Source organism: Heloderma suspectum, chromosome 2, assembly GCF_057233095.1.
Source record: "Heloderma suspectum isolate Gila_16-S chromosome 2, 16-S_ref, whole genome shotgun sequence".
Classification (NCBI taxonomy): Eukaryota; Metazoa; Chordata; class Lepidosauria; order Squamata; family Helodermatidae; genus Heloderma; species Heloderma suspectum.
Genome location: NC_139459.1, coordinates 323,112,414 through 323,136,328, shown reverse-complemented (window position 1 = coordinate 323,136,328; position 23,915 = coordinate 323,112,414). Strand labels below are relative to the sequence as shown.

General features: G+C 42.4%; 1 protein-coding gene, 1 long non-coding RNA gene and 1 pseudogene across 38 annotated transcripts in view; 1 reads left to right on the top strand and 2 right to left on the bottom strand.

The window, feature by feature from the left end:
• FOXP1 (forkhead box P1) overlaps positions 1-1,625 on the bottom strand; it is a 724,900-nt gene extending 723,275 nt beyond the window's left edge. For all 37 annotated transcript variants that reach the window (XM_084840386.1, XM_084840360.1, XM_084840382.1 and 34 more), the window contains exon 1: positions 889-1,625. The gene's annotated coding sequence lies outside the window, so the exon portion shown is untranslated. The remainder of the gene's footprint in view (positions 1-888) is intronic.
• LOC146355015 (uncharacterized) overlaps positions 1,625-23,915 on the top strand; it is a 54,073-nt gene continuing 31,782 nt past the window's right edge. The window contains exon 1 of the long non-coding RNA XR_014788564.1: positions 1,625-8,506. This is a non-coding gene — a long non-coding RNA (uncharacterized LOC146355015). The remainder of the gene's footprint in view (positions 8,507-23,915) is intronic.
• Positions 12,695-12,823, bottom strand: LOC146355017 (U2 spliceosomal RNA; annotated as a pseudogene).

Here is a 23,915-nt window from a genome sequence, read left to right as displayed (position 1 = left end):
GTGTAGTACGCATCACAAGTTAGTACTGGAGTGTACAAATTGGCAACGTGTCCTCTGTGGCTCGCACACTCCTACATACATAAACCCACAGGGTGCGGGTGCAGATGAGGAAGTCTGGCGGCAGAACACAAGCAGAGAAGCGCATGACATTGTAATCCGTGTGTGTGTGTGTGTGTGCGCGCGCGTGTGAGAGAGAGAGAATGGCGAGTTCAAGTTTAGTGAACATGTAAAGGTGCGAGCCGCAAAGGCCCTTTCATTGATGTTCACTGTACGAAAGCAGAAGAGGGAAGGCAGAAGCACATGGGGCAAAAGTTTGTTCAAGTGGACTAAAAGTTCTCCCCCCGCCACCTCTTTCTCACCACAAAGTGCCCCAAGTTACCAAGGGAAGCGCACACGCCCCACCAGCAAATCCTGCCCGTCTCCGAACACTTCCCCCTCCCTTTTCCCGCCCGAGGGACTTTCTACACGCGCGCGCGCGCTCACACAAACACGCGCGCACACACACACATATACACGGGGGTGGGGGCAAAGAGTGGAGGCTGCTTCCAACTTGCTGCGGTCATGTGTGCAACGTCCAGCGCGTGGAGGAGGGAAGGGTGGAAAGGAGCGGGGGAGGGAAGAATGAGGTGCCAATGTGGGACATAAAGAAAAAAGCCTCGGAGGTGAAGGAGCCGTAGCTTCTCATTGCGTCGGAGGTGTTTTATGCAAATAGCCAGGGCGCATGGGGGGGGGGAGAAGAGGGGGGGGATGCCGAGGCACGTGGAAAGGTGGAGGGGGGGTTAGAACCGGGGAGGGGGTAAGGAAGAGGGGACGTGAGGGGGGGGAGGTTCGAAACAAACAAACAGGAGACTTAAAAGTGGATGAGAAAATGCGAAATGGCAAACTCACCCGCTGGAAACGGCCTGGTGGTGCCAGCTAAGGGGCTCCCCCCACTGCGGGCGGGTGAGTGAGTGAGTCTGTCTGTCTGTCTGTCCCTCCCTTTCCTCACTCACTCACTCCATTCACTCCCCCTCTCTCTCCCTCTCCCCCTCTCTCTCCCTCTCCCTTTCTAGCCAGCCAGCCAGCCAGCCCCATGCAGCAGGCACAGCGTGCAACACAGCCACACAATAAATAACAATAGAGCCCTCCGCTCGAGTCGGGAACTAGCTTTCCAAATGGGGGACAGCAGAGCAGCAGCAATCAGGCAAAGCAAAGCAACCCAGTAGCAGCAACAGCAGCAAGCAAGGGAGGAAGGACAGGCTTCCTCCCCCACTGGTGCCCCCCCCGAATGACCCCCACACGCCGTGTTAGCTGCTCGCGACTTTGCTCGGAGCGCCTGCAGTGTTGCAGCCACTTTGGAGTTGTTGTTGTTTTTTAAAAATAGCTTTTTTAAAAGGAGGGCGAGGAAAAATAACACCCCGCGGAGGGAGATTTTGTTATTTTTTGCTGTTATGAGTCCCTGACGTCACATCCACCTGCTGGGTAAACAAGGCTCAGTGCAAAAAACGGGGGGGGGGGGAATACATCGCAGTTGCAAAAAGAGAGAGAGAGAAGAATGGGGGAGAGATGGGGAGAAGGAGGCAAAAGAGAGAGAAGGGAGTGGAGCAAATGGGAATGGTGGAAATCTGCGGGAGGGGAGGGGAGGAGATTGGGAAAGAGGAGCGAGAGAGTAGGGAAGCCGAAAAACTAGAGGGAGAAGAGGAAGCGGAGGCAGCCCGGAGAAGAGCAAACAGAAGGGGTGGGGGGCAAGGTAAGGAGAGATGTGCGGCGATCTGAATTAGGAGGGCTTCGGCGTGCTTTGTTGGATTGTTTGGGGTTTCTTGGAAGGAAATCGCTTCTCCCTTCACCGAAACAAAAAAACCCGAAAGGCTACACAGAGATGGGAGGGGGAGGGAAGCAATTCAAAAGTGCAAGTGCTTTGCAAGCCAAGTGCCGGCTTCCTCTTTCCCTTTCTCTCTCTTCCTTCTTTTCCCCCCCTCAGCCCTTGCACTTTACCCAATGAAAGGAGGCGAGTTCGAGAGGTGAAAGTTCAGCAGAAGGACAATCCCATGTGTGCAAGGAAACACATGTCCACCATCTAAGGCGCTTGCTCTCTCTCTCTCTCTCTCTCTCTCTCTCGTGTTTGTTGTCTAGATGCGGGGAAAGTCTCCCCATTCAAAAGGCGATCGGCACTGCCCCCACCCCCTTGGCTCCCTTTAGAAGGCGCTAGAGAACAGAAAGGGGAAAAAAAAGGTGGTGAGGAAGCCCTCCTTTCCACATAGTTGGATTCGAGAAAGTGCCTGGGACAAAACACACATTTGCGAGTGGCTGGTTGTTTATTTGCCTTCTCCAGTTCCTCTTAGGAACACGCCCTGGGACTAGCATGCCAATGGGTTGTTTAACACAAATTACCTGCTACTGCGTGAATTCAGGAATAAAGACTACTGGTTTGGTTAATACTCCAGAAAAGTTGCTTATTTTGTGCGTTCGTAATCTTTCAATTGAAATTACTTTCAACGGAACTGATGAAAGGAAAGAAGGTTGTTTTTAGTTTAGAGGCACTGGTGTCATACACACACACACACCAGCTTTGTCCACAATGTTGCAAAACTTTTGCGATTCCCTCTAAAAGATTCATGCCACAGAACCTGTTAGCATTTGTGGTTACAGCAGTGATACTGGTAAACCGACTTCTAGAGCAAGGCAGGGAAGGAGGGCATTTTGCAACCCCTGAAAACTGCAATACCTTTTCTGTCTTAATTTTGTTGTTTAGCATTAATCCAAGCAGTAAGGCCCGTATTCGCTTAATTCAAGCAATTTAAAAGTTTTTAAAGCAACAAGTGTACATTCTCTTTTAATACCATTCCTAGTTTATATATGGTCTTTCCAGAAGGATCTGAACAGGTTCTGTAATATAGACTCATCTTCCCTTACATTTATAGATCAGTAAATCAAGGTATGGAAGGGGTTATGTTACCTGCCTTAAGTTCACACAATGAGTCAGTGGTAAATCTATGAATAATAATCAGAACTACTTCTGACTCTCAGACCTGTGGTCTAACCACTAAACAATACACTATCCTTGTAATGCATAATCTAACCACTTATTCACTCATTTTATACTCTGTATAAATATGGGCTCTGAATGGATCACAAATAAAACACTTTCATAATCCCAGTAGTCTACTCTTACACATATATTGGAGTTTTTAAAACATTCATATGAATTTTAATCAATGTCAGCTAGAGGAAACTATTTATTAGGATGAAGTACTGGTTCCATTATAGTCAGGGTTGTTTTTTCTAAGTCCCACACTTTAACCTCTTTTTTCCTCCAACCCTTGCTTATGCATACTTTAAGATTACCCGAATTCATTGTGTGTCTCCTTTCCTATCCTATGTTCTTTTAAAAAAGCACTCCAACTTATGCAAGTATTTGTGGCAATCATTAAAATCACATTTTAAGCCAAATTTATTTCAATATGAAGTTAAACATGCTTAAATATCTCCCATTGAAGTTAGATGTGCTTAATGTTGAACGGATCATGCCCTTGAAATGTAAGGCAAGGAGGTCCAGCAGACAAATTTGGACCTGGGTTCAAGGCCTGCATCCACTATAGTTGGGCAGCCTTGCATAAGTCACTGTATCCCAATCTAAGTTTACTATTAGCAACAGTAGAGTAATAGTAGCCTATCTCAGCACTGTGAGGGCAGAATGCTATTTAAAATAATTTTAAGACACTTTTGAAATTAAAATATGCATTTGTAAGTCTCCTTCCAATCTGGTTCAATGTAAAACACATGGTCAATTTTATAAGTAAGGTTAGAATAAATGCAAGCCTGAACAACAGAATTCCAACCACATTCTTATTATTTAAATTCTTTGTAAAATGCTTTATACTTTTAGTATACTTTTAGGTTCTATATAAATAACAGTTATTGTATTTTGAATAGATATTGTACTAATGTCTGGTAGAAGCCAGTGTGGTCAGAAAGCTGCACCGTAATCTGGGTTCATAATTCACTTTAACTATGGACTCATCTGATGGTGTTGAAGAAGCATCTCTGAGTCTCCTAGAAACAAGCAGTTTTAGGAGAGGGATTTGGCATGGTGAATGGGGTGGGTGGGGGAGGCACCTAACCACAGTTCCATCAGTACAAATTGCCTCTCTCCCCACTTCCCCCAGAGGGTTCCAAACACATGTTTGGGAAGGCAAACCTTTGTTTGGAAGCCAATGGAGAAGAGAAGGAGCTTGAAGGGTAGGGAAGGATTAATCACCCCCCACGACATCCTCACTCCATCTCCCCTTTCATAAGCTATAATAGAGGTTTTGTTACAAGGCATGTAACATAGTTAGGCCCTCAGTTCCCATTGTAATAGCGACCTACCTTACGGGGTTGCTGAGAGGGTGAATGAATAAGATAAGCACACATTAGCTTTCCTGAATACTGTGGATATTGTCAGAAGAGTGACAAATTATTCAGTAATAGTAATACATAATATAGTATTTCATATCATTTTCCGCTGTATCGGTTCCGATGTTAGAAAAATTGCCCACTTTTAATCACGCTGGCTTAAGAGATAACTGCATTTTATGTAAGAGCAGTATGCTCCAATTGCTGTTGTGAATTTAAGGCTTTTGTTGCAATCCACAAGCCTTGGAGTTCTCCCATAAACTTTGGTGAATTTGTCTGAGTCAATCTGAGTGGGTAGCAGATGAACAAGCACACCTTGGGAGTTCAGTTGTAGACACATACTAGGTTGAATGGAGCGTGCATTACAGTTTATAACACTATAAAATACAGTGAAGCAACAAGCTCGTAAATCGGGGATGGAGATCCCACCCACTGGGTGATGACAATATCCTGCTAGTTAAAATTACGTATTTCTTTCTGTCTATTGATTGATATAGATATACAAAAACACAATATGCTATTACATTTTGTGCACATTCCAGAGGTAAAATACCCGTCCTGCATTTTGATTCCAAAATAGTCAAACCAGCTTTAGTATTAGATTGAGAACTATAAAATGAAATGGGTCAAAGCATTATATCCGGCAGAGTAAAATTAAAGCAAATGGTTGATATTCGGTCTGAAGGGGTTATAAATTTAGATCTTGCTTTAGTTATTCTAACGTGAGGCTCAGATTTGGGAATTGTAGAAAACAAGAATGCTCTTAGGAAGATACTATAACACCAACTTTGCCTTCTGTAAAGAAAAACTATATGGGCACTATGGCTCTAGAAGTTTCCATCAAGCAATGTATTTTGCATTCAGACTTTTAGGGGTCATTTCATTGCTTTATATTTTGTTTATTTACAGTGCAATCCTATCCTTGTTTACTCAGAAGTAATCCCCATTGAATTCATTGTTACTTACTCTCAGCTAAGTGGGTATAATATTGGAGCCATAGTGGTGGCTTGGAACAAGAAACTCCATAAAAAGGAGAAGTTGCTTTTAAATGTTGGAGTATGGAATTTTGTATACCAGTGCCTGTTCAACCAACATGATAAAGGCTTGCATTTCCATTTGGTATATATTAGCGGGAGACTTAACTGCAGCTTAACATATTGTTTGTTTTCAACACCATCACGTTGCACTCATATAGAGCACATTTTAATTTCTTGATCAGTAATCAAATGGAAGTTTCTTTTGGCAAATTAAACCAGGAGGGATTTTCGAGCAGAAGAAAGGATATGGGAATAGGACGCCACCTTTTGGTGGAAAAAGTGAACAGACACATATTCCAAAGAAAAGACTCTTCTGATGTGCAATTATACTTTAAATTGCAGTAATGGCAAAGTACTTATGCCTAATTCATTATATTTTAAATAATTAAGAGGAAAATCATTGCAAATAAATATTTGCAAGGGAAAAGATGGCTTAGATGTACTTGAAGAATAATCTTTAATGACAGCTAGTAAGCCACACCATTATATCATGTTATTACTGGGTAGACACAATTGTCAAAAAAATCAGCAGCAAAATGATAACTATCACGTTGTAGCTCATCTACCCAAAATAAAATAGATTAGTTATAAATATGTCTGAGGCAGAAGAGAGGCAGTTAGTTCTATCAAACTGCTTTGATTCTCCCCTTGCTTTCTTCCATCATTCATTTCCATTTGGAAAAGAGAGCAGGAAAGGATAAAGAGCAACATTATTAGAGCACATTTACAGGACACCGGGAGGTTGGGATTCATCCTCTCTCTTTGGTAAAAGGAACAGGCATTCTCTGAAAAGCCAGAGCCCATGAAGAAACTTTTGTTTATGCTTCAAACGACTTGCCACCTTGTTTTTGCTATGCTGATTTAAACCAGTCTGCCAGCTCTATAAAACATGATTAATTCCTCTGACAATAACAGCAGTGGGATTTATCCCTTACCTCCTATGCAATTGTTAATTGCTCTTGAATTGTTTACTACTGTAGTCTTTTTACAAGTGCAAAGGCAAACAGGGAGAACCTCCTTCCCCTTCTATTCTTAAATCCCAGGTGTGATTGAATGCTTGGCAGATTTTGGTAAGGGTGTACTCAAGTTATGACTACAGCTTGTTAGTAAAAAAAAAATTATGGAGGTGATGACGCCTTCATAATTATAGGTGTTACAGTTTTAAAGTCAGAATGTTTTTCAAGCCATTGCTGTGCCACACCCCCTATATCCTATGAGCCATTTTCTTGGAGCTGTTCTGATTTTAGGAGATGTTTTATGAGGATCCTCATCATCCGTCAACAGGGCTGTTTTGTATGCCATGAGAAAAAACAAGGAACTGGACTGTATGTTCATTTATCTTATCCAGAAATGAACTGCAACTATAGAATAAAATAATCCAAACTGGTATTAGAAGAACACAAACATGTTGGGTGGGGGCGGGGGTGGGGAAGCAGTATATGGGCTGTTTTGTTTTTCATGCTATGCTCCTCAGAAAGGGAGAAAGGACATTTATTTGGCCTGAAAACAATGGATTCTTCTGCATGATCAGTTAAAAAGGCAGAGTTTTGGTTAGTTCATTGCCTGTGCTATTTTTCTAAGTGTGTTATAGAACGCTTGACTACAGCAATTTGTCTAAAATTATTTTCCAAATAATAATGGTATCTTTGTTATCTAATTGAGACAAGCAATTCATCTGACAGGAGAAGGCATCAGAATGTACTCTGTGGATAGAGAATAGTTATTTTAACCCACAATAAATTGATTTGTCATTTACTTCAAGCCAGTCAATCAACTGATTGGTTAACAGTCTGGTCAGACCTGAATATCTTCCACTATTTTTAACCTAGATTACTTCTTGCATTTTTAGTCTGGTTGTGTATGTGCACTTAACTATACTGAAAATCTGTCAGGTTTCCTGTCTGTAGTGCTTGCCAAGTGACAATGCTGCATCAATACTGGCTCTTTCAAGGGAGTGCAGTCTCAGCTAGAACAGGTTGCACACCCAGTTCCTGGACATGAGAACCACCTACCCACAGATTTTCCAGCATTGGGATTCACCTTCAGTTTATTGGCCTCATCTTTCATCCACCCCATTACTGACTGACTCCAGACACCACTTCAGCATCTGCACAGCCTTACCTGAGTCAGATGACAAGGATAAATAGAGCTAGGTATCTTCAGAATATTGAGCTCACCTCCCTCCAAGTCCCTTATTTATTTATATTTATTTATTACATTTATATCCCGCCTTTTTTCCTCTTTAAGGAACCCAGGGAGGCGTACATAATCCTCCTCTCCATTTTATCCTCACAACAACTCTGTGAGGTAGGTTGGGCTGAGAGTCTCTGACTGGCCCTAAGTCACCCAGTGAGCTTCCATGGCCAAGTGGGGACTAGAACCCGGATCTCCCAGCTCCCAGTCCAACACTGTAGCCACTACATCACACTGACCTCTTGTTGACCTCACGTTAAAATGCTTGAGGGATAAGGGGCATCTCTACACAAGCCTAAAATCCTGCATTTAAAAACAGGGCTTTCTGCTTCCATTTTAAATGCAGGATCATGACGACTCCCTTTTCCACCCACTTCCTTTCCCCCTCATTCTCCCCGTATCTGAGTGTTCCATTATCTTTCATCAATCTTGCGCCTCTTCTTGCCACTTTTCCTCTTTTCACGGAGGAAACTCAAGTGGAACGCAACAGGATAATTTCATAGCTCATTATCTGCGATCTATTTAAAAACAGAACAAAGGCCATTTAGTGCAGGAGAGTCACGGAATCATGTAAAGAGCACACAAACTTCCATGAAGGAGAAATCTCAATCGCAGAATAAAAGCTTCATGTGAAAAAAGCCAAGATGGACTCTTTGGGACTCTATAGCTCAAGTGTCACTCTCTGCAGCCAACTTACTTGGACAGATTTTTGAGTAGACATGATCTAGAGCTCTATTAGTAATTGAATTTCTTTCTTAAACCAACAGCACTTGTTGGTGTTTCTCATTGGTGCTGTCACTGGAATGTTGCACATAAGAAACCAAATGGAATATTCATCAGTACAGAAATTCATGATCTGAAATGGGAGAATTACAGCTGATCCTAGGCATGTTTACACTGAAGTAAGTCCCACTCAGTTCAATGTGATATGTGTGTTCATAGGATCGGAGCTGTAGATTTATTTTTGCTAATTTTAGCCTTTTCCAATTTCCCACATAAATGGTATAGAAAGGTTTTTACTTCTGCTGCAATGGTTGGCATGTGACCTTCCCCAAGTTGGGGAAGGCTGATCTAGAGAGTCTTAGGGAGCAATCCTGTGGCCACTAGACACTGTCTAGAGGGCCATAGAATGTGCTCTTTTCCGGGAACCAACCTCGGAGACTGCGATCCGAGGTCAGTTCCCAGAAAACTGACCTCCCCCCATGTCTCCGCTGCTTCAGAGGCACTGCGGAGAAACCCCGTCCTCCACGCTCAGAAGAGGAGTGCAGAGCGACTGAAAAGGGGCGGGGCTGGGGATATTCTGGGCGGGGAGAGCGGGGCTGCATGTATGACACATCCTATGTGTCGTACACGCAGCCTCCTCTCCCAATTGGCCCCCCGCGGCTAGACAGCCAAAAACGGCTGTCTAGCAGAAAATAGCAGGGCAGGAGAGGCACTGAGGGAACGTTCCCTCCCCCATGCCTCTCCTGCCTTGCTTTGGATAGGTGGTCACCTCCGAGTTTGGAGGCGGCCGCCTATCTTGATAGGATAGTGCCCTTAATGGTCTAGAGAGTCTCAGTGCCCAATGGTTTGTGCCTGTGCATCAGAGATGTTGACCTTTAAAATCTCAAACAGCAGCATTATTATAAACCACTTTTGACACTTCCCTAATATTCAAAAGCAGCATCCGTGGGAGGGATATTTTTTTAAAAGGTATAGAGCTATGTATGCAGCTGTCAAAATCGTGGCCTTATTTTTTTCCCCATTAGCCCTGTTACAACACAGTTTGCCAGGTCTTTTTTAAAAAAACAACAGCCCAGGCAGTCTACTTCCACCTATTAAACTATTTTTGTTTTTTTAGCCTCTGATGACAGTTCCATTTCTCCTACAAAGATTACATGATGAGTTCTGTTTAAATTCTCAATCCCTTTCCTTCTGTGTCACCTTAGAGGTTTTAGCTTAACATTCATGTGAAGGTGTGTAACTTTTAATAAGATTGGATATGCTTTTATTTTCCTGTCATGGCTGAGCAGATAAACTTTGTCTCAGCTTTCTCAAACACAAGATACTACTTTTGCTAACTTGGTTGATGAGAGCCACTGAGGTTCACTAGCTATACTGATGTCAGTCTGGGAAACCTAGATCCAACCCCTACTTTAAAAAGATAAAAGTTCCTGTGTGCTTCATTCTCCCTCCCTCTTTTCAAATAGCTCTGCTTGCATGCCCTACCTAGATTTCCTGTAAACATCTTCCACCCATAAACAGCTATCATATAACTCTAGTTTTCTGAGGTGAGGTGTTGGCATGTGGTTGGAATGGAAGGGATAACAACAATAACAACAACAACATGGAGGAAACTACAACATCATCTATTGCATCTTTGAGCATTTTCCAGACCAGGGGGATCAAGGGTTAGGGCAACAGCCTTTGGAGTTAACAGGAATCTCTTGGAAGGCTTAGCCAAAGACAAATATTTGTGCAATTTCAGAGTGCCCTGGTTCCTTGACAAACACGACTAGTTTGTTTGCTAAACAATTCATTAGCCTCTCCTTGTCTTCTGGGAAGTAAGTATGATAAGAGAACTAATATACCCACACAGATAAATTCCCTTGCATCATTTTGGCACTGGATGGTGGAAGGCTGCTCTTGCTGAAACCCTTTCAGATGTTCTGTGGATGCCTATTGATGTTTCAGTTGTTGATTAGATCATAGGAACAAATAAATTTTTTTAGCTTCTATGGAATCTACTGTAGTCTCTCTCTCTCTCTCTCTCTCCTGTAGTGTCTCTGTGTCTATGTGTGTTTTACAAAACGCAACGTTTAAATCTATATTGAAATGCCTAATTTGTTGCCTGTGAAATATACATGTATCTATATGTATATGATCAGACCAATGGTCTTATGTAGCTCAGTGTTATCTACTCTGGCTGGTGATGGTTATCTTTAACCAGAAATGCCAAGAATTATACCTACATCTTTCTACATCCAAAACAGATATCACCACAAACACACCAATATTAATTCGAAGGTATCTAGAGAGATGCCAGACAGAATTTATTGTAAATTTATAGAGTCCACTTCCAGTGTTAAAAATGCTTAACATAATTTCTATAAACCTTACCACAGCCACATAAAGAAGCTAATATTATCCTCATACTGCAAATGGGATAGTGGGTTGAGGCTGAGAGAAGTGGTTTGTCTTAAGTCAGGGGCAGGAAGCTTGTGGCCCTCCAGGTGTTTTGTCCTACAACTCCCATGATCCCTCCTAACTAGCTATGCTGGCAAGGGCTGATGGGAGTTGTAGGCCAAGACGTCTGGCAGGCCACAAGTTGCCTATCCCTGGCCTAAAGCCATCTAGTAAGATAATTGGCAGAGGTATAATCTGAACTGTGGGACATTCAGCCTCAGAGATCACTTCTAAATGTTATGAACAAAATCCAACACAGTGCAAGCAGACTTCCATTCAGGTGATGAGACTTCCTCCTGCTCTCATCCCACCTGCAGTTCCCCATAGCTCTCAAATCTGCTCAAGAGGGTCCCCCAACTCTCTAGAACAGATTTTTGAGGGCGTGAAAGGTGTTACAGGGGCAAGGGGGGAGGTCATCCTCTCTGGTTCTACTGATGGAAGGCATTCCATTGCTGGAATGAGTGAATTGGATACCACCCTATGCTACCAATACCAGCTCCTAGTCTTAGTCTACATATATTCAAGTATGTAGATCCCCAAACCAGCCCCTTGAGATGTCATCATGGGACTTGGAATATCAGAATAGAATTCTCTTTGATGGTCTGCTCCCATAATGAGCAACTCTTGGTCATTTTTGAGTAGCAGTTCCATATAGTCTCTTGACAATTTTCAAGTAGCAGTTCCATGCAAAGAAAATGATCAATGATCAAAACAGAATCTGATTACAAATAATAACATGTTGTGATTGAGCAGCTCTTACCTACATGATGATTTAAGAACAAAATGTAATCAAAGTAAACAAACATGATGATACCTTGAGCAATGACCGCCTTGAGTCAATTACTAGTGGAATGCTGTGTTAGCAATTCTCTTCCTATTGGATTCTATTCAATCTCATCTTTCATTTAATATGCAAATTCAGACATAAATATATGCTCTGTTTCCATTACTCCTGATTGAGGGGAGAGATAAGCCTAATATTGCCCCACTCATGGTTACATATTATTAATTTTCAAGCAGGTAGCTGAAAGAAGCAATAAAAAAGACAGGCTTCTGCATTCAGTTCAGAAAAATTATTTGCAATGTCAATGCACATATTATTTTGCCTGGAACATTTTCCCTTCTAGTAATGCATTTGCGTTAGTGTAGATATGGCCTGATAGCTATTTTGTACCTGTTTCTGCTGTCCTGTGGAATGTACTCATCCCCAGCAAACTCTGTGGGGCAAATTTGGGGGTGTGGTTGCTGTTTTTTGTTTTACTTTGTTGTTTGGATTTTATCAATCTGAATGGTATGAGTTATTTTTAAAGATTTTATTTGGTTTTTAGGTTTTAAATCTGTCTAGGTTAGGGATTGTTGATCATGATGATTGCTTTTATTGCTATGAATCACCTTCTCAGCCAAAAAAGCAGAAGGCAGGATGCTGCTGCTGCTGCTGCTGATTATTATTATTATTATTATTATTTATGACTACAATCCTATATGCATTTACCTGCAACCTCAATGGGACTTACTTCTGAATGCACATGCATAGGACTGCACTGTAAGTAAATTACACTACGCGGTTTCTGTCACCTTGTAGTCAGCTCACTGTATGAAGGAAACTAGGAAGTGAACTGGGCATTTTCCCCTACATATATAAACGTAAACAGCAACATGAACTGTCTGTAATTACATGGTGGGAGTGGACCACAACACAGGGTTAATTTCCAGATGGTAGCCATGATAGTCTATTGCAGAAAAAACAACAAAGAGTCTTCTGGCACATAGAATCATAGAATAGTAGGGTTGGAAGGGGCCTACAAGGCCATCGAGTCCAACCCCCTGCTCAATGCAGGAATCCAAGTCAGAGCATCCCTGACAAATGGCTGTCCAGCCTTGTCTTGAAGGCCTCCAGTGTGGGAGGGCCCACCACCTCCCCAGGTAATTGGTTCCATTGTCGTATTGCTCTTACAGTCAGGAAGTTTTTCCTGATGTTCAGCCGGAAAATACAGATATTAAACTGATAAGAACAGATACTACACTTGATCTTAGCCAAAAGGCCGAGAAGCGATTAATTAACATTAAAGACTTAACCAGCTTATTCTGGCACAAGCTTTTGTAGACTATAGCCCACTTCGCCAGATGCATGGAGTGTTATCAAGAGTTTCAGGTATATATATACATTACATGTGATGGGGTGGGATTTTAAACAGTGGGGCCAGAAGGAAAATAAATGCAAGAAGTGACACATTATTATCAGTGGTCATTCACAGTGCAGTGGTTGCTGATAACACAAACACCCTGGCACTAGGTAAGCCAATTAACATATCTTGTGTGATAAGAATCCTTTATCCTGGTTCAGGTCTCTGGCAACAGTATTAACCTGTTGATGAACTCGTAACACAGCAGTAGCCCTGTTGGCCTTAATGTGCTAGGGCTTAATGTGGGTCCTGGAATGGGGCTAGGCCTGCTGACCCCACCCCCTCAGTTCAGCCCTTGCTGTGTTGAGCCATCAAGGTCTGAAAGGGGGTTCTACTCTCACTTGACTCCAGTAGAACACTCAGCACAATTTGGAACTTTGATAAAGCAGGAGATAAAGCAACCCAGATAAAGCAAGCGAACATGAGTAGATCTCCCACTCAGATCTTGCCAGTTCAGCATGGCAAGGTCTGAAATGAGGGGGGTGGCGCTAGTGTGCACGGCCTCAGCCTGGTACACACTTTAAGCTCTCACGCATTCAGGCCAATGCTTGAACAGGGCTATTCTCTCACTCTAAACCCCCTTTGATGTTTCCTTGCTCCACAATGGCCACTTTAAGGTCAGTGACAGTGACCTGGGAGGCTGAAGTATTTTCCCACTAGTTGTTTTTAATACTGCCATTCGGCAGGCTACATGTAAACTGCGCTGACTTTCATTTATTTCTGTACAGGTGTGTAGTTAGAATTACCAAGAACATATTGAGCTAATACTGATATAAATTTAATTTTGTTACCCACCACTCCATACAATCTCTGCCCACTTTCATTTGAACATGTGTGGCAGAATCTCAGGAAATGTACATATATAATTTTAGCAGGGCATCCTCTTTTGTCATTATTTCAGTATCAACACCTCCATTATTTCCATACAAAAACAACTTCCTGGATTATCAACAGTGAAAAGCCTCAGGTCATATTTTTCTTGAGCAAATGGGCAATTTTTTTAATTGGATCGAGTACCCATTTTTCACATTGTATTTCACATGATCTGATTAGAAAACTAATATTCATCCTTACAAGAAAAACACACACAATAGTTTGGTTATTATTTCAAATGATGTCAAATTTAATTTTTGTCTCAAAGGAGATGCAAAGAAATACAGAAAATATGTAGAAGTATTGCCCACCCCAATACAGTTATGGGGAAATGAGGCAGGGGACACACATAGGAAGCTCTTTTCCACCAAGTCAGACCATTCTGTCTGGCCCAATATTGTCAACACTAACTGGCAACAGCTCTCCAGAATTTGAGGCTGGGGGTTTTTCTAGTCCAACCTGGAGATGCTAAGAATTGAACTTGGGACCTTCTGCATGCAAAGCATGTGTTCTCCCACAGAGTCACAGACCTGCACAAACCTGAGGGGAACCTTAGAAGAGAGGAACCTGGGGATATTTCAACCATTATTAAGAACGTCAGAGCCCTGCTGGATCTCAGACCAGAGGTCTATTTAGTCCAGCATCATGTTTCACGCAGTGACCAACTGCATGCCTATGGCAAGAAACCCAAAAGCAGGACATGAGGGCAATAGCCCTCTCCTATGAATGCAACTGGTATTCAGAGTGCTTCTGAAACCTGGAGATAAATAAATTAGATATAGTGGCTCTGAGCCTGGAGATTCCATATGCCACCATGACTAGTAGTTATTGATAGAGTTATTCTCCATGGGTTGGATCCAGAGTTGATCTTCCTTCCATTGGCAGAGGGACCAACAGCCAACACAGTCTCCCTGCTGGAGAAAGGAGGCAGAGTGCTGATTTTCTTCAATATCATCCAGTTTGCAGAGTTCAGCTCTGCACAACTCTGGATCCAACTCTGTGAATTTTTGCAGTATCTTTGAAAGGCAAGTTTTCCCTGTCTGCGGTCCCAATCTGGCCCTCCGAGGTTCCCCACATGGCAATGGCCGTTTTCCAGTGGCCCCACCACCTTTCCCCTAATCATCAGCTGTTTGTGGTTTCCCAACTTTTGCCCAGTATCTTTCTCATTCTAAAGAGTGGGGCAGCTATGTAATTTTAGACCCTGGACTTGTGATGAACACATGGCTGGGGGGGTAGATGTCCATGTGTATTTCTTCTGGTGTGAAGCATAAAACTAACTTTTCTCTTCGTCTGCCAAACCACCATTCCATGCTTTAAAACATCTCACTGTGAACAAACAGAAGTCCTTTCCACTAGCCAGCATTGGATGCAACCCATTTTTTGATTTCTGACTGTAGATAGTTTGCTCTGTGTAATAGCTGACATGTGTGGGTGTCTTGCATAGCTAATACACAAATCACAAGGACTCCCTACCTTCAGGGAACAACTGCATCTATCAAGAAGCCACTGTATGTTTGCCACAAAACTGTGCAGGTTGCAGAAGGTTCTGTAGTATGTTATAGATGCACACTCAGTTTATGTTGGGCACTGATAGTCCACTGTGAAATGATAGTATGGCCCTACACCACTCTCAACCATTCTCCTGTGCAGACTTGGCATTCTGGAGAAAGATCAGTATTTATTCCTATTCAGGCACTCACCAGACCCAGACCTGCTTAGCTTCAGCAAGGTTGTTGAATCATATGTTATCACAACATGCCCTGGTGAGCAAGCTGTCTTTTATTCTTGTCACAGAATTTAACTGTAGAATCAAACACTCATATTTGATAGCAGATGGGTAATCATCTTTTAAAAGAATTATATCTTTTGATAGACCGCATGCAATGGCAACTAGTATTTGGCAGTTGTCACCTTATGAACTTTCCTACCTGAAGCCTTCCAAAGGAGGAAAAAAAACATGAGGTGCAAACAAATCCAAAGCAGTTTAATGTTAAATTTTGAACTTTAAAAAATCATATTCAAAATGCAAAGTAATAATTTGGAAGGTACTTAAAGAAATCTCAAGGGCGAAATGGGAAAAAACTGCAAATTCAAAATATTTGTTTCAACACCACATTTTTCAAAATACTACTAGTTATTGGGAAACCTGGGGTACAGAAAACTTTAATGATAATGATCAGCAACAGCAATTTTCTCTTTCCCTTCATTCTGTGTGTTTGATGCCTCTGCATTAGAGTCATAAGTCAAATTTCAATTTGGGCATTAATCACAATGTGTTCTGGAAACATATTTAGAATTATCTTCCATTATTTTAGTTGTGGTTTCATGGACCACCTGAAGGTACGCTGGGAACCACTAGTGGGACATAGCTTAAGAATCTCTGTGTTAAAACTATAGTACAACAGGAGCCTGTTTTTATTGTAAATCATATTCCTGATTTTTTAGAGATATTTGAGGGATGAACACTTTGGGGGCTGTTCCATTACAAACTCCACCCAGTGCATCACTCATAGGAGCAAATATGTGGTGCAAAGGTGCAACTGTTCCTCTTCGCAAGGGGTGAGCAACACATGGCCCATGGGCTGCATGAAGCCCCTGCCACCCCCAAAATGATTCTTTTAAAGAAAACAAAATGCTGCTCCATAGCAGCTGCAGAGTGCTGAAATGGACAAATACAGCTTGCAAACAAGCTAAATTTGCCCCTTGTAGCACTACTGAGCACTATGGTGATTTAAACATTTAAAAAATAATTTCCCCTCCCAGTGCCTCTTGTGAATGTATTTGTGGGGGCGGGGGCAGACCTTTCACAGTTGCCGATTCCTGATTTTTTCTGTTAATTGTTCCCAGTCCCACTGCAAATGTAGGAGAAGCTGTCACTATTCCTACACCAGCAGCTATGATGATCGTTTTCAGCTCTGAAATGGGAAAACCACAAGAGGATTGGGGATAGCCAGAAAGCAGGGCACAGAGAGTTTGATCAACTCTGCTTGCCACCTATGGGATTGCATTTTAGCTGAAATGGCCAGAGGCATCATGTCTTGACCTGCTAGAGCTAAGGTTGATCCATAGGTTTGGGTGGTCATAGTAAACAGAGCCCTAATTTCAGTCACTTTCAGTATCCAGTCACGTGAGTTGAGAAATTCAGAGAAAGAGAACAGATTCAGTTTATTGTACTTTTGATTCTTGCACAATTTTTCTTTAAAGATGGGTGTCCTATTTGGATTAGTAACTATAAAGTCCTAAACAGTTTGGGACCAAGATGATTGAAGGACCATCTTCTACATCAATCTGTCTGCCCACTACAATTGTCAACAGAGGCTATCACATCGTGTTGCCGTCAGAGGTTCAGTTCGTTGGGATAGGGTCTTTTCAGTTGTAGCACCAAGGTTGTGGAACTCCTTAGTCTGGGAGGCCTGATTCACTAATGCCTACACCTCTTTACTGGTGTTTCAAAATGCTGCCCTGATATTTTTTGTTCCCCTGTGCTTTTGGTTTAATTTAGTTCCCACTCCTTTCTGTAATGTTAATAACTGGCTTCTAGTTTTTAGCTTGGTTTTTATTGTATAGTTTTCACTGTCATATGTATTGTACATTGTTTTAATTGATCTTGTGAGCCACCAGAGAGGCTGAAAGTCAGGATATAAATATTCTAAAAAATAAATGAAATACATTTGCCTCAACTTATGTTTCATAAAGACCAAACAATTGGGATCACATTAATCTTGAGTATTTTTTCTCGAACCCAGGTAAATGTGTTCCTGAGCCAGGGGCTGTCTTTATATTCTATCAAGATAAAATGAACATTACACAACAGCTGGCAAGACAGAATTTTATAGAACTTCTTGTCAGGCAAATTAGCAACTTTGCCTTGCAGATTCTACCAGGAAATTTTGTGAGGTACTATATTGGCTGATTCCCATAGACATGAGACTCGGTGTAAGGAGAAAGGTCTGCATGGGATGCTTTAAAAGAAAATGCCTGACGGGGTGGGTCCCTTATTCAATGTTAGTTTGAGTTGAACTAACACCAAAAGTGATCTTTGTCTTCCCCTTGAACCCTGGCTGACACAAGACTTTTCAGGATGACATCTGGAATCTCACCAAATGCATCTGCTGCATTTGGGAGTGTTAATTAAAGAAAATTACTTCTCAGTAACCTCAGTAAATGGCTTAATGCACAGCAAACTGGCACCATTAGGTACATAAATGTGTAGCCCCAAGGAGCCCAGAATGGCAATCATTATGAGTCTCATATGAGAAGTTGACCCAAGATGTGGAATAACATTGCTCATATCTGAATATCTGATACCATGGCAGTAAGCTGCTACAGAAGAGTGTGTAGAGAAGAGGGTTGAGTTTTACATGCTGAATTCACTGAATAAAATGGCAGAGAAATGTGGGAGGAGCTGAACTTTATTTTTATCCATCCATGAATGTGGGAGTCTAGATGTGCAGGATGGAAACCATTTATCTTGCTACCCTTGAAAAGAAAGAGCCACTGGTCTTTAAAAGACCAAGCAGTCATGGTGCATGGCGAAAGAATTGTGTTTGGGTCACGATTTTCTAGTACTTACTTCACTGGGGTCAAAAATGTAGGCTTTTAGTTATTGTTGTTTTAAGGATCCCCTCAGTCAGCCTTACAAATGAGTTCTCAGTAATGACTAGTCCACAAAACATTTGACTAGCATGGCTGTTACATTTTTCAAAGCTTCCTTGACTGGTTGCAGGGAGGCAATTCACGCTTGCCACAGGCCACCAAGTAAGTGGCTGCTTATAAATTTGGCCTAGTGGTAGGCATGGGCAACACTGAATATGTTGGTAGACTTGATGCATGTCCATTTGCAGCAGCCTTACCCAACCTGGTGCCCTCAAAATGTTTTGGATTTCCATCAGCCACAGCCACCATGGCCAATGGTAAGGAATGCTGAGTCCAAAATGTTGTAGTCCAAAACATCAGGAGGGCACAAGGTTGGAGAAGGCTGATATAAGACCATATCAGAATGCCTCAGAATCTGGGCATTCTTGGGAGAGAGAGAGATTCAAGGACATGGAGGCCCTATAAGGAACCTTCCTTCCTTCAATGAAAATCCTTATGCTTAGCCACAAATCTAGGTAAGAGAATACAGTTGGATTGTAATTTATACTTCTGCAGTCTCCTACTGCTAAACCCCAACACAATACATCCATTTGCCTGCAAATTGAGAATTGTGTTCAACCCACTGTGGTTCAGATGTAACAATATCATCTTGCTGAGAAGCTTTTCCCGACTGCTGAGATGTACAGCACTTATGCTGAACAAAAAGCAAGTTCCCAGCAGTAACTTCAATCCTCACTTTCCACCCCCTATATTCTTACTGAGTTCTACTATAATATAATGTTAAAATACATATCAGGCAGCATATTAGCACTGGCAATCTCTGCATTTGTGCTGAATGCGTTAACACTCTCTACTGATATTATAACATGAAGTGACTCTTACAAGTTCTTGGAAGCCTTTCGTGCTTTCCTTAGAGATGCACGTTGATTTTACAGAATAGCACATCCGCTCTTTCTCGTAATTTTGCTGCTCTCTGTGACATTCAGTCTTTCATGGTGCACAAGTTGTCAGTCACATGAGAAGACTGTATGTGTAGCCATTAAACATGCTCCCTTTTAATTTAATAAGATGGAAAGCAATAGAAGCATCAAGTCAGATGAAAAATTCTGTGGTGGATTTTCTGATTTACACCAGCAGAACTGCTGAACTGAACTGAAATAAGACTCCCAATAATATACCTAATCCATGCATACCCCATGGAGTATATTTCAGTTATTTTGGCCGTGATTCTTCTAACAATAATTCCAGAGCATCCCATTGGTTTCAGTGATCTGAGCATTGCGGTCTTTAGCTTGGCAGCACAGTTTGAACTAAGAGGCCAAGCTGGTGCTTCTATGATAGCAGCAGTACCATGAGCTTCAAGCTGGATTCTGTCAACGTGATCCTAAACATTTGCAGCAGCATAGCAGCCTGCAACACTGGCATAAAGTCTTGGTTTGTGATGTTGTGTTGGTGCAGCAGTTGGGAAGTCATTTTCTATTAAGCATTCACTTTCTGGAGCAGCAACATGTTTTAAGACCAGTCTGGCTGATACAGCGTACTTACACCATAGCAAAAAGTAAGGGATATGTACAGGTACTTTTTTCTTTCTATCCCCATATTCCAGATGAACCTCTGGATGAGAATATTGTGCTACCCTGACACAAACCAGGAATGAGGACATGCTGACTTATTTATACACAGAGGAAGATGAAAGCCATCTGAGGGTAGTGGATAGAGTAGCCTTCCCCAACCTGGTGCCCTTCAGATATGTTGGATTGCAACTTTTATCATTCCAAGCCAGCATGGACATTGGACACTGGGAGCTGTAGTCCAACACATCTAAAAGGAACCAGGGTGGGGAAGGCTGCTTTATCTGGGGAAGGGTGGAATAGAGTGTTGGAGCTGAGCTGGATAAATCTCTTCTCAGCCATGTAGCTCACTGGGAGGCCTAACAAGCTTTGATGAGCTGTAATGAAGATAAAATGGGAAAATCTAGTATGTGCTGCCCCAAGCTAGGCAGGATGAAGGCAGGATAGAAATATGATATCATGATGACTGTTTGGCAATGACTCGATCCTAGGTGGGAATATATTTGGGAAGATATGTACATGATGGTCTGAACACCCTCTAATTGCAGAAAAATGCTCAGTCCTGTGATACAGAGTACACACTTGGGCAATTCCCATCTAGAATACAGTCTGAACGGCCAGTCCCATTTTGGCAACATTGTGCTGGCTTGTTAAATGTGGGTTGAGTTGCAAGCTGAGTGCATAGTGAAACAACCAGATGCCATGTTTGGCATACATCACATGGAATGGAATCAGTTCTCCATTCACATTGCCGGCACTCTGGTATGGTCATGTGAGCCGGCCCAAAGTTTGAGCGGAGGCAATGAGAGTGGGAAACTGCCTTCCAGTCAGTTATGCTAGCACGGGGCAATCTCAAACTTTGTCTCGTGAAGCCTACCAAAAGTGAGAAGCGGTCTGACGCTCACTGAAGGTAACTAAGGATGAAAAACAAAAAGGCCTGCAAAAAATATTAGTGAGTTGCTTTACAAAGGACCTGGGATGGGGCTTAAAAAGGATGTTCATAGAATAGTAGGGTTGGAAGGGGCCTACAAGGCTATCGAGTCCAACCCCCTGCTCAATGCAGGAATCCAAGTCAGAGCATCCCTGACAGATGGCTGTCCAGCCTTGTCTTGAATGCTTCCAGTGTGGGAGAGCCCACCACCTCCCTAGGTCATTGGTTCCATTGTCGTATTGCTCTAACAGTCAGGAAGTTTTTCCTGATGTTCAGCCGGAAAATACAGATCAGCCAGAATCTGGCTTCCTGTAACTTGAGCCCATTATTCCATGTCCTGCATTCTGGGATGATCGAGAAGAGATCCTGGGCTTCCTCTCTGTGACAACCTTTCAAGTACTTGAAGAGCGCTATCATATCTCCCCTCAGTCTTCTCTTCTGAAGGCTAAACTTGCCCAGTTCTTTCAGTCTCTCTTCATAGGGCTTTGTTTCCAGTCCCCTGATCATCTTTGTTGCTCTCCTCTGAACCCTCTCCAGTTTGTCTGCATCCTTCTTCAAGTGTGGTGTCCAGAACTGGACACAGTACTCCAGATGAGGCCTAACCAGTGCTGAGTAGACGGGAACTAGTACTTCCCGGGATTTGGAAGCTATGCTTCTATTAATGCAGCCCAAAAGAGCATTGGCCTTTTTTGCAACCACATCACATTGTTGGCTGATCTTCAGCTTGTGATCTACAACATTTCCAAGATCCTTCTCGCTGGTAGTGTTGTTGAGCCACGTATCCCCCATTTGTAACTGTGCCTTTGGTTTCTTTTTCCTAGGTGCAGAACTTGGCATTTATCCCTATTAAATGTCATTCTGTTGTTTTCTGCCCAGCGCTCCAGTCTATCAAGATCCCTTTGAATTTTGTTTCTGTCTTCCAAAGTATTAGCTATCCCACCCAATTTTATGTCATCTGCAAATCTGATCAGCATTCCCTGCACCAAGTCATTCATAAAAATGTTGAAGAGCACTGGGCCCAGGACTGAGCCCTGCAGTACCCCGTTGTGTCTTTCCTAATAACTTCTTGTACAACCATAGGGGAAGGGCACTTGAGACTTTGGGAACCATAGCACTAGTGGAAGAGCAACACTACAAGACGAAGACAAATGCAACACCTGCTCGCTTCTGCTCAAGCAGCACAAGCACTATCCCTCCTCTGACAGAATTCAGTAAATTGGAGTGTTAATGTGGACTAGTACAGAGTATCTAAAGAATCGGTATGGCCTACAGCATTTATACAGCAGATAGATTTGTCATTGGTCTCTCGAGGAATTCTTTCGGTTCAACCTAATTAAATATAAGCCAATTCACTTCGGCACGGGGATTCCTTTGATTAGGCCGCCTTGAGTCCCAGTATTGGGGAAAAGGAGGGATATAAATAAATATAATAATAATAATAATTCCTCATACAGGTTCACCTCTGATTTCTGTCATTTTGCAGACAGGTTGATTCACACAATCCTGAGGGTATGCTGAAAGGTGTGGTTGGTGGCATGTGGGTTGAAGGAAGTGGACAATGCTTGTGACTGTGTGATTGCTCCACAGTTAAGATTTCACTGCACCAGCATTGGGGAACTCTGAGAAGCCTTTGCACTGGAATTACGGAATATCTACAGGTATTTGAAAATCTGGGACTTTGGGTGGGTAGCAAAGCCAATGCATACTTTCCTGTGCACAGCTGTGGGACTCCACAGCACAGCTGTCAAAGGGTCAACTCGTGCTGTCCAGTCCCCCAGCACCAACTTTGGGAATCTACCAGTGATATAGGAATGGATTTACTGAAAAGGGGGGTCTCAAGCTCTCCGTTCATGCAGGTGATCCAGAAGGATAACATAGCTGATAGTGTTGAAGGCTGGGGGGAAGATTTTCAGAAAGATGACAGTCCCCGCCTCTCTCCTGGTGAACATCTTTAGGCCCCTTCACTAGGGATGGAGACAGTAGTGAAGCTCAAGGTTCTCTGAGTTCTCCCTCAAAGCTTGGTGAGCCTCGCTGCCATTTCATTTACAATCTGTTTCTCTTATAATTCAGACAGGAAGAGTGCGCACTTTGAAATGCACTTTGCCCCATAGACTGAAGTATGAAAATGCAGGGGGGTTTAATGCACTTTTTAAAAATGCAAGTTGAGGAACATCTCAAAAAATGTGTTTTTATTCGTGTTCACATTCAGATGGGCAAATGGGGCAAATTCAAGTAAAAAATGAAGCAAAATAAAATTCTCATACATCCCTATCCTTTGCTATCTGATCAAATGTCAGGAAACGTCTGAGCCACTTTTGGATAGTATGACCACTTATGAATCGCCAAAGAAAGAGGAAGATGCACATTTAGAATAATTATTATTCTATATTCTATTATTATTATTTTATTTTATTTAAATAGAAATTCAGTACATGTTACCATACTGCCGAAGACTGTGGCCAGGGGACCTGTGCACCCCCTGCTCCGTCTGCTTTCCAAGTGATCACTGTTCATGAGTAACAGTTCTTATGGTTCTATATCTTTCAACCAGAGTTGGACAGAACAGCCCTTCAAATAGAGGATACCTTCAAATGGGGGATGGTCCTCTTTCAGTCCTTCAAATCTCTAATTTGAAATGTGCCCAGTAAAAGAGGCCACATGGCCACCCAGGCCATGGCATTCAGGAAATTAGTACTGTTTTCACAGATTAATTAGAAACTGGAGTGTGTGTAACCATCCTTCACTACTGGTTAGTTCTTCTGTCTTGACATAGTTTTTGTCTCACTGTTGCTTTCATCTAAATTCCTGTGTGGCACTGAAGTGCTAAATCATATGTGGGTCTCATATGAGAAGTTGACCCAAGATGTGGAATAACATTGCTCATATCTGAATATCTGATACCATGGCAGTAAGCTGCTACAGAAGAGTGGGTAGAAGAGATGGTTGAAGAGTGGGGTAGGGAAATAGATGTCTGGGTGCCTAATCAAAGCCT